Raw genomic sequence first — 6,000 nt, 5'->3', positions numbered from 1 at the left:
CTCCATTTTCTACTGCACATTTTTCATGATTCTCCCTAATGCAGAGTCTTCTATTCAAAATTTCATTTATCTATTTGGTATTTCACATATGCCTATATATGTGCAAGTTGTTTTTCTTGACTAGAATGTAAGCTCCTTGAGGACAGGGATAATTTAACTTTTAACACTATATTTCCAGTGTTTAACATTGTGCCTTTTATATAGTTGGTGCTTAATTAATGTTTGTTGATTGATTTATTGCTTTTCTAGGCCCAGTTTTTCCCTACTGCATCACAAATTCTAAGATTGAGAGGCCACTTTTCCATGTGATTGCCTTAATTTATACTTCATTTACTTTATTAATATTTACTTTGCTAATCTGTCCCTCCTTGTTGGTGAGAAATAAATCCAGAATGGCAACTGTACTCATAGGTTCCATAGCTTTTGAGTGGTCTGATGATCATTAAGACAAACTAGAAAATTGTTGTCTAACCTGATATTATCTGAAATAGAGGTCCAAATAAAGATTTAGAAACTCAATGGTAGGGGAGGATAATAGAATAAGAAGGGATAATGAGATGATGAGGAGTTGTCTATACATCTAGTATGAACAGAAATTCACAAATGTGGTCCTTTTTTAAACTTCAGTATCATCTGTATAATTGCTGGTAGTATTCTGTGACTTTTTCTTGCTTGGGATGGGACATCTCAGAGTAGAGTAGACTTAGTAGTCATCATACCATTGTTCTACCATCTATTCATCTGTATGATCATTAGTTGAGGGTCTCTCTCTGCCACAATTGTACCTTTCTCCCTGTCTTGTCTACACTCTAAGTACAAATTTTCTTGGCTTCATGTACAGAGTGGGGAATGAACAGACAGAATAGGAAGGGCACTTTACTAATTGGGAGAAGAAGATATACACATATTAATAAAATAAAATGGGATACATTATTAAAAGAAGAATGAATGAGATGCTGCCAGGAAGGTTGCATAGAGTGATTGCCTTGATACTTGAGATGGGTTTGAAACATTTGTGATAAAACCATTTCTACATTTTTGTCACAAATTATGTAGGATACCTTCTAAATTATTTAGGGGCTTCATAGCAAAAAAAACCTTGAGATATTTCAGTCAAAGACATATTGATCACTGAGCTTGTTGAATCTCAATCAGTACAATTAAGTATAATTTCCCACTACTTTCAATCATATGGATGTCTGGGTAAATTACTGGTTCAATATAAGCATATGAATCCAACAACATTGACTTTTTCATATTGAGGTTTTAATTATAACCATGGACATAAGCATGTGATAGTGTTCATAATAAGTCAAATCGAGCATATAAAGGTTTATCAAAGAGGATTTTTAAAAACATTCATAAAAAAAACTAACACAAATGAACCCAGATGAAAGAGTACCCAAAGAAGCCCCAAGACATCAGAGCTGTCTGAGATTTGTGCCTGGATGGAGGGATTGAGTCAACAGACAAAAAGTCAGTTGGTGAATTAGTTGCTGAGAGAAAGCTTAGATGTAGGGATTGAGTCAACAAACAAAAAAATCAGCTGGTGAATTAGTTGCTGAGAGAAAGGGTGATCATGGTTTTTTTGCTTGGTAAGAAGACCATGCCATGGATGGTTAAGAGCTGGTAAAGCAAACAATCAAACTTGAATCAAAGTTTTCTGATTCAAATTTTACTAATTTCTACTATGCCATATTTTTCAGTTTACATATGATAGAAATAGATTACAAGTCTGTACATCTCGTAGAGTACCACCAATCCAGCTTACTTAATAGAATATTATGCAGCCTACCAACTGAAATCAAGCATGAAAATGGAGCAAATGGATGCAGCTGAATTCTCAGAAGTCCTGCTCAGAGGTAATGAAGAAATCTCTTGTATGGCCATGGGAAAGAATAAAAGAGAGAATGTAAAAGGTATGGAATATGACCTCTGCTTTGTCTACTAGTCAAAGAGTATCAGAAAGATGGCAGTGACCATTGTGGTTTAGTACTTTTTAAAAATTCTTCGTATGAGAATTATTTATTCCTTGTGTCTAAAACCTGGTTTCCCAAAACTCTTCCAGAGGAATTAGCATAATTCCAGATAAGGTAGTATGTCTTTCTGGGCAATCTTAATGCTCTAATTGCACATGGCATCACTTGCAATTGTAATGGATTGCATTCAGAAAATGTTCTGTCTAGCTTTCTGAAGGACCTTCGAACCAGCTTTGTTCTCAGCAAATAATTACCACAAAAATAGTCAGGAATAAAATCCAATGTCTTTATTGTCTCCTTTGTCTCCCAGTCTGTGTCAGCAGTCTTAGTCAGTTATCCAGCCAGTCAGCCGTCTGCACATCCCAATGTAATGTCCTGCTTTCTAGAGCCCCCAAGTAAGGATGAGAAAATATACCATTGCTTTCTAGAGCCCCCACGCCGGGGTGATTAAAATATAGTGTCCACACTAGCTCTTTGGAGGATCTTGGGACCAGCCCGAGTCCTCAGTCTTAGCGGAGAAGTGATGAAGGCAGGAGAGCAGGGGAAGGCTAGTCAAGTCTTCTCTTCTGTGGCTGTTTGTCCCTAGTTTATATACTCTATTAAATCAATTCATCATATTGAGTATAAGCCAATCATTATATCAGTAGGGAACCATTATTTGTTGTAAGATTAAGTCAATCATACTGAACTATTAATCACCATGCTATACTAGATAACCATTGTCTTATCAATTCCACTGAGTTAACACCTCATAAGAATTCTTGCCTCAAGTGCATTTCTCTAGAGTTCTGGCCCATTACATGCTATAAGTGGCGGCTGTGGGACAAGCTCTGTATATAGTACTTGTCAACCTTGAAGAACAGAGCTAATCTTAATGGTAGACAGAGTGAACAGTCATCTATGTGGTATCATTTGAAAGGATACTAAAAGCTCCTATTGCCCCAAATATTTCATCCATAATGCCTAAAAATTTCCCCATAAATACTCTTTTTTGGATTAAGGCATTAAATATAATTATCAAAATGCAAATATATTATCCTGGATAATTTAACATCTTAATGAGTTATTTAATCATATTAAAACATATAGAAATTCCTAATGATTTTCATTAGTAGCAAATACATGGGGAAAGCCATTTGCCCCATTTAGTCAAATTACTATTTCTCTTATATTGCTTTTAATGCAGAGCATGGATTCTGAGCATACTTAATCAACAAATCATAGTGATTATACTAGAGATACAATATATTATGATCATGATATCAGGTGATTTGTGAGAAAATCACTGCTGAGAAATAAATCATGGTAGCCAGGACTTTCGTGAAAGGTATTATACCAATCAATGCACCATGTTGTAATAGGCAAGGCAAGTTGATAAAATAAGAGGGGCTCAGAAGCCAGAAATGCCCAAAGTCAGTGCTTTTCTTGATCTTGGCAACCTTGATGGTGATAGGGGCTTCCAATGTCTGACTTCTGCTAGCTCATCACACATAAAAGAGATTGGGTTAAGTTTATGGCTATTCACGATAAAGTGTCTCATTTTGACCTTGAGTGTAATACTCTTTTCTGCAACTTCTTAGTCATTTCACTTCCTTTGTCCAATTTCTCTCTTGCTTTCTTAGTAAAGTTCCACTCCTGGAAAAAAAAATATTTATATATAGCGGGGGTGGAGGAATGGTATGAAGAATAGATGTAGGGGCATGATTAATGGATTGCATTCATATTTATTAACAGAATTGAAATCTGGAAAAAGTTACAGCAATCTTCTAGTCCAACTATCTCCTCTTAGTGATGAGGGAAAGGAACTCCAGTGAGTTAAGTACTCTGTATAAATTTATACAACCAATTGTGAGAGAACCATGATAAGAATTTAGATTTCTTGATTTCTGGCTAGTACTTACTACTCCTTACCCCTCCCCCCCAATAATTCTAATTCTTTTGTACTTTACTACTACACAGAAAAAGCATTACCCCCTTCAATCTTAAGATGTTGAAATAATTCATTCCAATGTTATATTACCTTTCATTAATATAGTGAGTTAATGTTACTTTATTAAAATTAAAAATTTTCAACTATAGTACTTGATATCTTTCTTGTATTTTTGACTGAAGATCTAGAAAGCCTTTCTGTTCCAATTAACATACATTTACTAAGTACCTTAAGGTACTAAGCACTATGTTTGGTGCTGGCAGTATAAATACAAAGTTATATAGTCCTTTTCCTCAAGGAACTTACATTCTACTTGGGGAATACATCTTTACAGATACATACATACATACATACATATATATTACACATATATATGTATGTATGTATGTATATGGAGCATAAAATGCTGACTAATTGGAGGGAAGGACACTAAAAATTGAGAAAACTAAAATATATCTCTTGAAGATGTTAATTTTAAACTGAGTTTTGGAGGAAGCTAAAGGTTTGCAAGGGTAGAGATGATGAGGGTTAGTATTTCAGGTATGGATGATAATGTTTACAAAATTAGAGAGCTTAGAGATACAATGTTTTCAATAGAGATAGAAAGTAACCCAGTTAAAGTAGAGCACAGAATGGCAGAGAAGAAGCAATGTGTAATTGTTCTTGAAAGATAATCAACTGGAAACTAATTGAAAGGCTTCAATTTTAAATATGAGATTGTATTTATTCTAATGGTAGTGAAGAACCATTAAAACATCTTGAGGAAAGAGGGAGTGGGGGGACATTATCAAACCTGCACTTTAGGAGGATAAATTGGAGAGAGATGAAATGGAAGCATGGAGATCAACTAGGAGGCTGCTTTAATGATCTAGGCAAGAAATAATGAAGGCATAAAATAGGGTGCTTGTGATGTGAGCAGAGAGGAGGTATATGAATAAAATATTGAGGTTGTAGAACACACAAGGCTTGGTGACTGGATGTGGGTAGTGAAAGTTAAAGTAATGGTGAGGTAGCTCCTTGTTTATGTATCTGGGTTACTAGAAAAATGATGGTTCCTTCAACAAAAATGGGGAATTTGAGAGGAGTGGGTTTAGTAGGAAAATAATGAGGTTTTTCTCCCAACTCATGTTAAGTTTGAGATTCCTCTAAGATATTTATATGATGATGTCCCTGGTAGTTGGAGATACAGGGTTAAATCTCAGAATAAAGATGAGAGCTGACTTTCTACATGTGGAATTAGTGTACACAGAGATAATAGTTAAATATATGATTGTTGATAAAGTCAGCAATAAGGAGCAAAAGAAAGAAAAGGGAAACAAAGATCCAGGAAAGATTCCCTTTGATTTTCACATAGGGCAGGGAGCAGTATCAGAAAGACCCCATTTTCTTTTTTTTTTATTTTTTATTATTATTTTTTTATTTAATAGCCTTTTATTTACAGGTTGTATGCATGGGTAACTTTACAGCATTAACAATTGCCAAACCTCTTGTTCCAATTTTTCACCTCTTACCCCCCACCCCCTCCCCCCGATGGCAGGATGACCAGTAGATGTTAAATATATTAAAATATAAATTAGATACACAATAAGTATACATGACCAAACTGTTATTTTGCTGTACAAAAAGAATCAGACTCTGAAATATTGTACAATTAGCTTGTGAAAGAAATCAAAAATGCAGGTGGCCATAAATATAGGGATTGGGAATTCAATGTAATGGTTTTTAGTCATCTCCCAGAGTTCTTTCTCTGGGCGTAGCTGGTTCAGTTCATTACTGCTCCATTGGAAATGATTTGGTTGATCTCATTGCTGAGGATGGCCAGGTCCATCAGAACTGGTCATCATATAGTATTGTTGTTGAAGTATATAATGATCTCCTGGTCCTGCTCATTTCACTCAGCATCAGTTCGTGTAAGTCTCTCCAGGCCTTTCTGAAATCATCCTGTTGGTCATTTCTTACAGAACAATAATATTCCATAATATTCATATACCACAATTTATTCAGCCATTCTCCAACTGATGGGCATCCATTCAGTTTCCAGTTTCTAGCCACTACAAAAAGGGCTGCCACAAACATTCGTGCACATACAGG

Source organism: Sarcophilus harrisii, chromosome 5, assembly GCF_902635505.1.
Source record: "Sarcophilus harrisii chromosome 5, mSarHar1.11, whole genome shotgun sequence".
NCBI lineage: Eukaryota > Metazoa > Chordata > Mammalia > Dasyuromorphia > Dasyuridae > Sarcophilus > Sarcophilus harrisii.
Note: the sequence above shows the minus strand (reverse complement) of the source record.